The sequence below is a fragment of the Lissotriton vulgaris genome, chromosome 3_2 (assembly GCF_964263255.1).
Source record: "Lissotriton vulgaris chromosome 3_2, aLisVul1.2, whole genome shotgun sequence".
NCBI lineage: Eukaryota > Metazoa > Chordata > Amphibia > Caudata > Salamandridae > Lissotriton > Lissotriton vulgaris.
The window spans coordinates 45,897,489-45,909,669 of NC_141690.1; positions in this window are offsets into that span (position 1 = coordinate 45,897,489).

Sequence of the window (12,181 nt, forward strand, 5' to 3'; positions counted from 1 at the left end):
TCTCAGCACAGAATTCCATGGGATATTATCATTAAGCCCATGGATGTGAGTGGAAAGTCTATATATCCATCTCTGTTCCTTTTCAAATAAACGGGCCTGGATGTTGGGGCCCGCTTGCAGCTGTTCGATGACCGTCCACCTCATATCGTTGGTAGTATGGTGGGCCGTGAGGAAATGGTCTGTGAGTTTCGTCATGTTTTTCTTACATCTTATAGTACTCCTGTGTTCACAGATTCGTTGTTTGATTTTTCGCGTTGTCATCCCGACATACGGTTTGCCACAGGTGCAGGTGATAAGATAAACTACATTGGAGCTATTGCAATTAGTATGGGATCTCTGCTCCCATGTCTTTCCTGGTTCCAAATTAATGGTCTTGGTATTTTCAGTGAGGTGACATACACTGCAATCCCCACAGCGCGAATGTCCAGTGACTGGTGGTAGACCCCATATCTGAGTTAATGTTGGTTCGTTGGTATTGTGATTGTTTTTGGGTCTGGTGTTCACCAAGGTATTTTTTAGACTGTTCGCTTTTCTATATGAGAAGAGTGGTTTTTCCCATTGGAATGAACCAGAGTTGATAATAGACCAATGTTTTCTGATACTTTTACTCACTTCATTGGAAATGACATTGTAGGTCGTCACACATGTCAGAGGTATATTCTCAGTGTCTTTTACAAATTCCTCTAGGAGTGCTTGACGTGGTTGATTTCTTGCCCGTTGGCAGCATTTCTTGGTGATTTTGGTGGGGTATCCACGTTGAGACAGTTTGGTGGAAAGGTCATCTGCTTGCTCCTTGAAGTCCTAGAGATTGGTACAGTTCCTCCGCAGTCTAAGGTACTGGCCATAGGGGAGGTTCTCCCGTAGGGGTCGGGGATGAAAGCTTTCAAACCTTAGAAGGTTATTCTTAGCCGTGGGCTTGAAATATGTCTTAGTGACCAGAGTGTCATGATGTTTTTGAATTTCAAAGTCTAAGAAGATCATTTTTTCTTTGTCTATGCTGTGGGTAAAGTGTAGATGTTGGTCACGTGCATTGATCCAAGTGATGAAAGTTGTTAAAACCTCTTGGGGGCCCTTCCAGATTGCTAGCACGTCATCAATGTAACGGCGCCAGAATACTAAGTTTCCAAGATAGGGGTTGTTGGGCGAAAGTATGTGTTGTGTCTCAAAATCAAAAACATAGAGTCCTGCTATGCTAGGAGCAAAGACACTGCCCATAGATGTGCCCCCTATTTGTAGGTACAGGGATCCCTCGAATTCAAAGAAGTTCCTTTTAAGAGCCAAGGTGGCACAATCAATGATGAAATTGATGGGTGTTCTATGTTCCCATGTGGTCTTTTCCAGAGTTTCTTTCAGTACCTTGATGGTGGCGTCTTGGGGAATGTTGGTATAGAGACTCTCTATATCTAGGCTGACCAATATCATATCTTCCTCCATTTTCATGGTTTCCAAGATGGTAAGGAGGTTTTTTGTGTCTTTCAGGTAAGTTGTGGTCCCTTGCACAATCGGTTTCAAAAAATAGTCGCAGAATCTCGACAATGGTTCGAGGAGTGAGCCTATTCCAGACACTATTGGTCTCCCCGGGGGTGGGTTTTTATTCTTATGCATTTTCGGGACTATGTAAAAATATGGTATTTTCTCTTCAGTCTTGGTGAGATAGTCCGCTTCCTGTTTGGAGATTTCACCTCTGTGTTCTGCTACTTCGACCAAATTCATAATTTCTCTTTTCAGGTCATCTGTAGGGTCCTGTGTGAGGGGAAGGTAATTGTTCCTGTCCTCTAGTAGTCGTCTGCATTCTTGCTGGTAGTCAGTGGTATTCATGATTACTAGGCCCCCGCCTTTGTCGGCTGGTTTTATGGTGATCGTGTTATCCTTCTTTAGGTCAGATAGAGCTTTTCTCTCTGCTCCACTGATATTCTGGTAGCGTTTGGGGATTCTTGTGGATTCTATGTCTTTAAACACTGCTTGTTCAAACGTGTTTATCTCCACAGGGATGGTATGTGGTGGTGGGACAAACGTTGACTTTGTTTTTAAGCCAGTTTCATTGGGTATTTCCTCCGTGTTTTCCTTGTTGCTTTTCTCAAAAAACGCTTTGAGTTTTAATTTTCTGAAGAACCCTGCTAGTTCACAGTGTAATTTGAATTTATCTAAATTCGCAGTTGGGACAAATCCCAGTCCTTTGTTAAGGACTTTCTTTTCGATATCTGTAAGGGCGTGTGACGATAGATTGGTCACTAGGTCCTCATGTTGCTGGGACCCGCTTTGTTGGATGCGGTTTTGTTCCTGGTGTTGCTGCTCACCATGTCCTCTTCTTCCCAATGGACGGTGTTGCCCCTTTTGTTGCGTCCTCTCCCGCGCCTGCCTCTGTTCTGAAAAGGAGGGCGGTATTGGTTTTGTTGATGTGGATATTGCTGGAAGGGAGGTTGCCATCCATACATTGGAAATTGTTGTGGTTGTTGGTACGGGTTGAAAGGGGGTTGGTTATATTGTGGCCACTGGTAATTGCCTTGGTAGCCGCCTCTCTTTCTCTGTCGCGGTGTGCTGTTGTTCGAGCCTCCACTGCTATTGGAACTGTGGGAAGTGTTACTGGCTGCATCAGAATCTTGGTCCTGTGTGGTGGTCCCTTTAAAGTCTTTATCAGAGTATGGGTAGGCTTTTACAAAAGAAATTTTTTTTAGATCTTTTTGGAATTTGGAGACCTTCTGTTGGGTTAGATTTTCCTTGTATTCATTGATCTCCTTATTTATTTTATCCAATCTCTTTTTGTACCCTGTAATGGTAGTTTTTATCTGGCCTTCTACATTTTGAATTTCGATTTGGATTTTTTCTGACAGTCTTATGGCTGTTTTTAAAATCAACATGATCCAGTCATGCGTACAGTGCCAAGCTATTAGTGCCCAGTCCCTTCTAAATTCCTCATCCTCCAAAAAAATGCGGGGGGCATTGGTCACTAATAGGCCTTTGGGGGCCATGTTGTTCGTCACATACTCTTTGAGAATTGTTCCATGCAGTATTGTTCTAATTCGATTGCGTTTGAGTTCAGAGAGTTTGTCCCATTCTGATGTCTGTGAGATGGTATTGCTGATGCTAGGGTCTGCAAAAGCATTAAGATCGCTCATGATAGAGTCTATTTCCTCCGTGGAAAAGGATAGGCCCTGGTTTTCCGCCATGTTTATGTCGTGATCACTCTGCTGTGTTTTTGCTTGAGAAGAAAAGAAAGTCTTAAACTCTCGCAGCTGTGCGCTGCCAAAATCTTAGAAAACAAGTAGGAGAGTAAGGAATTGCGTCCGTAGTCGTCGGACGGGGAATACTCCTGATTCCCTGGGTCAAGGTATGAAAGAACAAAATGAAGGAGTACTACCCGATGAGGGTAAATGAAGGCTTTTGTCTAAACACAGGAAACATTGTTCCTTTGTTAGGAAACCCCTCACTCACCACCTAGTGGTGACTTGCTTCATCATCGGGGCCCACCCAAGTGGCCTAGCGTCACTTGGGAGTGCTTCAACACCTGCAATTGCAGTGGAGCTGGTAGTGAGATGTGGGGTGCAAACAAAAAAGAGTGTAAGTGTTAAAAATTGTCCTGGTAGTCTTCTATTTAGAGTTTAATAAAAAAGTAACTGGACAAAAGTTAAAAATCAAAGTTGAGATAGTAGTAGGGAAGTTACGGCCTACTTATCTCTGTTTTATGTGTTGGTCGACATGTTTCTACCATAAGGGGAAAATCCCCGTTATTCCTCAGGACCAAAACAAGGAAGTGGGTGGTATGTGCCCCCTAAAAGACACACCCAGCCCTAAATCCTTGGACATCAGAAGAAAAATAAACTTCTGGAACGCACACCTAAAGTATAGGGTGCTGCAAAACCTGTGGAAAGGAAGGAAAGTGAATAAAATAATTACTATCCTGTTACGTAGTGCAGTGATAGAGTGCAGGATACGTGCAATTATTCTGGTTTTCCACAGTGGTGGTTGTCACAGTGCCTTCATCGGTGTAGAGCGTGTCTACAGGTGCTGTGAAAAAGTGCTCTTAGCTTTGGAAAAAAGGTCTATTGGATAAGGTCTGCTTTTAAGCCTAGGTGCGTGCTATATAATATATACATGCTGGCATCGTAGTCTGGGGTGCACTGAGTTGGAGTGCTCATATTTTGTACCGCCGTGATTTATTTTTGGTGCCAGCTAAGTAGTGGTTAATCGCTATTGTAGGACCTATTCAGAGTTCGTGGTCAACACATAGAGACAAACTAGACTAACAAACATCAATAACATAGAGTAATTCACAACAATATTGTATGGCAGAAAGATGGAATAATGCTTACAATGCTGGGGCTCAGGTCGAGCTGCATCAAGCAGGAGTGGGGCGCTATGCCGATAACAACATACTCTAGGGAGAAAAAGGTATGTTGTTGGTAAACGGGTAACTACCCTGTTGGGCGCTAAAAGGAGGCCTCCGTTGTTTGGTCCTGCTGGTAGGGAAGGAAAAGGATCAACTTACAGTTGTGTGGGCGGAATCAGGCGGGTCACCTACTTCTCCGTGCTCGCTGCTTGGTAGCAATGAGACAGTGAGGGCGTGGCGCATATATGCGTCTGATCGCTTCCGGCGGCGGCCATGGTACTACGGGAACCCAGGAGGATCAAGCGTAGGCATGGAAACCCAGCGACGCTGCGCTTGCGCAGAAGTATGGGAAACAGGGCCTGTCAGCGTGGTTGACGCCCAGCGCCATTGAGTACGCGATCCAGCGTGGGACAGCGGTTGGCAAGGGAACTGCACGGCGCTGCGCCTGCGTAATGGGAATGTAAACACAGGCTAGCGGGTGGAAGTGCTGTTACCGCCCGATGCCGTGTGTTGGAAAGAGGTCGGAACGGTCTGTGATGGGAAGGGCTAAAAAAAGGTTGCTGGAACTCTGGTCAGCGGGGCGAGGGATTAAGCTGGGGGTTAATGTAGATGCCAAATATGGTGTCTACAGAATATGAGACCATGCTTATTTGCTTGGATACATATGGAGAGTGATAAGACGAAGGGGTGGTAAGCCTTCAGTCTAAAGTGGGGGACGCATGTGGGCTTATAGTCAAGAGAGGAATGCTGAAGACATGGGGAACTAGAAGTAGTATAAATGGTACTACAGCCTTAAGACTCTTTAAGGAAATGGGTGTAAAGATGGATATCCTCTAAAGGAGGAATCATATGTATGGGAACTTTCGTGGGTACAGTCAGGTTGACTGGAAAGGGAATCATCTCAGCACAGAATTCCATGGGATATTATCATTAAGCCCATGGATGTGAGTGGAAAGTCTATATATCCATCTCTGTTCCTTTTCAAATAAACGGGCCTGGATGTTGGGGCCCGCTTGCAGCTGTTCGATGACCGTCCACCTCATATCGTTGGTAGTATGGTGGGCCGTGAGGAAATGGTCTGTGAGTTTCGTCATGTTTTTCTTACATCTTATAGTACTCCTGTGTTCACAGATTCGTTGTTTGATTTTTCGCGTTGTCATCCCGACATACGGTTTGCCACAGGTGCAGGTGATAAGATAAACTACATTGGAGCTATTGCAATTAGTATGGGATCTCTGCTCCCATGTCTTTCCTGGTTCCAAATTAATGGTCTTGGTATTTTCAGTGAGGTGACATACACTGCAATCCCCACAGCGCGAATGTCCAGTGACTGGTGGTAGACCCCATATCTGAGTTAATGTTGGTTCGTTGGTATTGTGATTGTTTTTGGGTCTGGTGTTCACCAAGGTATTTTTTAGACTGTTCGCTTTTCTATATGAGAAGAGTGGTTTTTCCCATTGGAATGAACCAGAGTTGATAATAGACCAATGTTTTCTGATACTTTTACTCACTTCATTGGAAATGACATTGTAGGTCGTCACACATGTCAGAGGTATATTCTCAGTGTCTTTTACAATTTCCTCTAGGAGTGCTTGACGTGGTTGATTTCTTGCCCGTTGGCGGCATTTCTTGGTGATTTTGGTGGGGTATCCACGTTGAGACAGTTTGGTGGAAAGGTCATCTGCTTGCTCCTTGAAGTCCTGGAGATTGGTACAGTTCCTCCGCAGTCTAAGGTACTGGCCATAGGGGAGGTTCTCCCGTAGGGGTCGGGGATGAAAGCTTTCAAACCTTAGAAGGTTATTCTTAGCCGTGGGCTTGAAATATGTCTTAGTGACCAGAGTGTCCTGATGTTTTTGAATTTCAATGTCTAAGAAGATCATTTTTTCTTTGTCTATGCTGTGGGTAAAGTGTAGATGTTGGTCACGTGCATTGATCCAAGTGATGAAAGTTGTTAAAACCTCTTGGGGGCCCTTCCAGATTGCTAGCACGTCATCAATGTAACGGCGCCAGAATACTAAGTTTCCAAGATAGGGGTTGTTGGGCGAAAGTATGTGTTGTGTCTCAAAATCAAAAACATAGAGTCCTGCTATGCTAGGAGCAAAGACACTGCCCATAGATGTGCCCCCTATTTGTAGGTACAGGGATCCCTCGAATTCAAAGAAGTTCCTTTTAAGAGCCAAGGTGGCACAATCAATGATGAAATTGATGGGTGTTCTATGTTCCCATGTGGTCTTTTCCAGAGTTTCTTTCAGTACCTTGATGGTGGCGTCTTGGGGAATGTTGGTATAGAGACTCTCTATATCTAGGCTGACCAATATCATATCTTCCTCCATTTTGATGGTTTCCACATCCATGGGCTTAATGATAATATCCCATGGAATTCTGTGCTGAGATGATTCCCTTTCCAGTCAACCTGACTGTACCCACGAAAGTTCCCATACATATGATTCCTCCTTTAGAGGATATCCATCTTTACACCCATTTCCTTAAAGAGTCTTAAGGCTGTAGTACCATTTATACTACTTCTAGTTCCCCATGTCTTCAGCATTCCTCTCTTGACTATAAGCCCACATGCGTCCCCCACTTTAGACTGAAGGCTTACCACCCCTTCGTCTTATCACTCTCCATATGTATCCAAGCAAATAAGCATGGTCTCATATTCTGTAGACACCATATTTGGCATCTACATTAACCCCCAGCTTAATCCCTCGCCCCGCTGACCAGAGTTCCAGCAACCTTTTTTTAGCCCTTCCCATCACAGACCGTTCCGACCTCTTTCCAACACACGGCATCGGGCGGTAACAGCACTTCCACCCGCTAGCCTGTGTTTACATTCCCATTACGCAGGCGCAGCGCCGTGCAGTTCCCTTGCCAACCGCTGTCCCACGCTGGATCGCGTACTCAATGGCGCCGGGCGTCAACCACGCTGACAGGCCCTGTTTCCCATACTTCTGCGCAAGCGCAGCGTCGCTGGGTTTCCATGCCTACGCTTGATCCTCCTGGGTTCCCGTAGTACCATGGCCGCCGCCGGAAGCGATCAGACGCATATATGCGCCACGCCCTCACTGTCTCATTGCTACCAAGCAGCGAGCACGGAGAAGTAGGTGACCCGCCTGATTCCGCCCACACAACTGTAAGTTGATCCTTTTCCTTCCCTACCAGCAGGACCAAACAACGGAGGCCTCCTTTTAGCGCCCAACAGGGTAGTTACCCGTTTACCAACAACATACCTTTTTCTCCCTAGAGTATGTTGTTATCGGCATAGCGCCCCACTCCTGCTTGATGCAGCTCGACCTGAGCCCCAGCATTGTAAGCATTATTCCATCTTTCTGCCATACAATATTGTCGTGAATTACTCTATGTTATTGATGTTTGTTAGTCTAGTTTGTCTCTATGTGTTGACCACGAACTCTGAATAGGTCCTACAATAGCGATTAACCACTACTTAGCTGGCACCAAAAATAAATCACGGCGGTACAAAATATGAGCACTCCAACTCAGTGCACCCCAGACTACGATGCCAGCATGTATATATTATATAGCACGCACCTAGGCTTAAAAGCAGACCTTATCCAATAGACATTTTTTCCAAAGCTAAGAGCACGTTTGCACAGCACCTGTAGACACGCTCTACACCGATGAAGGCACTGTGACAACCACCACTGTGGAAAACCAGAATAATTGCACGTATCCTGCACTCTATCACTGCACTACGTAACAGGATAGTAATTATTTTATTCACTTTCCTTCCTTTCCACAGGTTTTGCAGCACCCTATACTTTAGGTGTGCGTTCCAGAAGTTTATTTTTCTTCTGATGTCCAAGGATTTAGGGCTGGGTGTGTCTTTTAGGGGGCACATACCACCCACTTCCTTGTTTTGGTCCTGAGGAATACTGGGGATTTTCCCCTTATGATAGAAACATGTCGACCAACACATAAAACAGAGATAAGTAGGCCGTAACTTCCCTACTACTATCTCAACTTTGATTTTTAACTTTTGTCCAGTTACTTTTTTATTAAACTCTAAATAGAAGACTACCAGGACAATTTTTAACACTTACACTCTTTTTTGTTTGCACCCCACATCTCACTACCAGCTCCACTGCAATTGCAGGTGTTGAAGCACACCCAAGTGACGCTAGGCCACTTGGGTGGGCCCCGATGATGAAGCAAGTCACCACTAGGTGGTGAGTGAGGGGTTTCCTAACAAAGGAACAATGTTTCCTGTGTTTAGACAAAAGCCTTCATTTACCCTCATCGGGTAGTACTCCTTCATTTTGTTCTTTCATACCTTGACCCAGGGAATCAGGAGTATTCCCCGTCCGACGACTACGGACGCAATTCCTTACTCTCCTACTTGTTTTCTAAGATTTTGGCAGCGCACAGCTGCGAGAGTTTAAGACTTTCTTTTCTTCTCAAGCAAAAACACAGCAGAGTGATCACGACATAAACATGGCGGAAAACCAGGGCCTATCCTTTTCCACGGAGGAAATAGACTCTATCATGAGCGATCTTAATGCTTTTGCAGACCCTAGCATCAGCAATACCATCTCACAGACATCAGAATGGGACAAACTCTCTGAACTCAAACGCAATCGAATTAGAACAATACTGCATGGAACAATTCTCAAAGAGTATGTGACAAACAACATGGCCCCCAAAGGCCTATTAGTGACCAATGCCCCCCACATTTTTTTGGAGGATGAGGAATTTAGAAGGGACTGGGCACTAATAGCTTGGCACTGTACGCATGACTGGATCATGTTGATTTTAAAAACAGCCATAAGACTGTCAGAAAAAATCCAAATCGAAATTCAAAATGTAGAAGGCCAGATAAAAACTACCATTACAGGGTACAAAAAGAGATTGGATGAAATAAATAAGGAGATCAATGAATACAAGGAAAATCTAACCCAACAGAAGGTCTCCAAATTCCAAAAAGATCTAAAAAAAATTTCTTTTGTAAAAGCCTACCCATACTCTGATAAAGACTTTAAAGGGACCACCGCACAGGACCAAGATTCTGATGCAGCCAGTAACACTTCCCACAGTTCCAATAGCAGTGGAGGCTCGAACAACAGCACACCGCGACAGAGAAAGAGAGGCGGCTACCAAGGCAATTACCAGTGGCCACAATATAACCAACCCCCTTTCAACCCGTACCAACAACCACAACAATTTCCAATGTATGGATGGCAACCTCCCTTCCAGCAATATCCACATCAACAAAACCAATACCGCCCTCCTTTTCAGAACAGAGGCAGGCGCGGGAGAGGACGCAACAAAAGGGGCAACACCGTCCATTGGGAAGAAGAGGACATGGTGAGCAGCAACACCAGGAACAAAACCGCATCCAACAAAGCGGGTCCCAGCAACATGAGGACCTAGTGACCAATCTATCGTCACACGCCCTTACAGATATCGAAAAGAAAGTCCTTAACAAAGGACTGGGATTTGTCCCAACTGCGAATTTAGATAAATTCAAATTACACTGTGAACTAGCAGGGTTCTTCAGAAAATTAAAACTCAAAGCGTTTTTTGAGAAAAGCAACAAGGAAAACACGGAGGAAATACCCAATGAAACCGGCTTAAAAACAAAGTCAACGTTTGTCCCACCACCACATACCATCCCTGTGGAGATAAACACGTTTGAACAAGCAGTGTTTAAAGACATAGAATCCACGAGAATCCCCAAACGCTACCAGAATATCAGTGGAGCAGAGAGAAAAGCTCTATCTGACCTAAAGAAGGATAACACGATCACCATAAAACCAGCCGACAAAGGCGGGGGCCTAGTAATCATGAATACCACTGACTACCAGCAAGAATGCAGACGACTACTAGAGGACAGGAACAATTACCTTCCCCTCACACAGGACCCTACAGATGACCTGAAAAGAGAAATTATGAATTTGGTCGAAGAAGCAGAACACAGAGGTGAAATCTCCAAACAGGAAGCGGACTATCTCACCAAGACTGAAGAGAAAATACCATATTTTTACATAGTCCCGAAAATGCATAAGAATAAAAACCCACCCCCGGGGAGACCAATAGTGTCTGGAATAGGCTCACTCCTCGAACCATTGTCGAGATTCTGCGACTATTTTTTGAAACCGATTGTGCAAGGGACCACAACTTACCTGAAAGACACAAAAAACCTCCTTACCATCTTGGAAACCATCAAAATGGAGGAAGATATGATATTGGTCAGCCTAGATATAGAGAGTCTCTATACCAACATTCCCCAAGACGCCACCATCAAGGTACTGAAAGAAACTCTGGAAAAGACCACATGGGAACATAGAACACCCATCAATTTCATCATTGATTGTGCCACCTTGGCTCTTAAAAGGAACTTCTTTGAATTCGAGGGATCCCTGTACCTACAAATAGGGGGCACATCTATGGGCAGTGTCTTTGCTCCTAGCATAGCAGGACTCTATGTTTTTGATTTTGAGACACAACACATACTTTCGCCCAACAACCCCTATCTTGGAAACTTAGTATTCTGGCGCCGTTACATTGATGACGTGCTAGCAATCTGGAAGGGCCCCCAAGAGGTTTTAACAACTTTCATCACTTGGATCAATGCACGTGACCAACATCTACACTTTACCCACAGCATAGACAAAGAAAAAATGATCTTCTTAGACATTGAAATTCAAAAACATCAGGACACTCTGGTCACTAAGACATATTTCAAGCCCACGGCTAAGAATAACCTTCTAAGGTTTGAAAGCTTTCATCCCCGACCCCTACGGGAGAACCTCCCCTATGGCCAGTACCTTAGACTGCGGAGGAACTGTACCAATCTCCAGGACTTCAAGGAGCAAGCAGATGACCTTTCCACCAAACTGTCTCAACGTGGATACCCCACCAAAATCACCAAGAAATGCCGCCAACGGGCAAGAAATCAACCACGTCAAGCACTCCTAGAGGAAATTGTAAAAGACACTGAGAATATACCTCTGACATGTGTGACGACCTACAATGTCATTTCCAATGAAGTGAGTAAAAGTATCAGAAAACATTGGTCTATTATCAACTCTGGTTCATTCCAATGGGAAAAACCACTCTTCTCATATAGAAAAGCGAACAGTCTAAAAAATACCTTGGTGAACACCAGACCCAAAAACAATCACAATACCAACGAACCAACATTAACTCAGATATGGGGTCTACCACCAGTCACTGGACATTCGCGCTGTGGGGATTGCAGTGTATGTCACCTCACTGAAAATACCAAGACCATTAATTTGGAACCAGGAAAGACATGGGAGCAGAGATCCCATACTAATTGCAATAGCTCCAATGTAGTTTATCTTATCACCTGCACCTGTGGCAAACCGTATGTCGGGATGACAACGCGAAAAATCAAACAACGAATCTGTGAACACAGGAGTACTATAAGATGTAAGAAAAACATGACGAAACTCACAGACCATTTCCTCACGGCCCACCATACTACCAACGATATGAGGTGGACGGTCATCGAACAGCTGCAAGCGGGCCCCAACATCCAGGCCCGTTTATTTGAAAAGGAACAGAGATGGATATATAGACTTTCCACTCACATCCATGGGCTTAATGATAATATCCCATGGAATTCTGTGCTGAGATGATTCCCTTTCCAGTCAACCTGACTGTACCCACGAAAGTTCCCATACATATGATTCCTCCTTTAGAGGATATCCATCTTTACACCCATTTCCTTAAAGAGTCTTAAGGCTGTAGTACCATTTATACTACTTCTAGTTCCCCATGTCTTCAGCATTCCTCTCTTGACTATAAGCCCACATGCGTCCCCCACTTTAGACTGAAGGCTTACCACCCCTTCGTCTTATCACTCTCCAT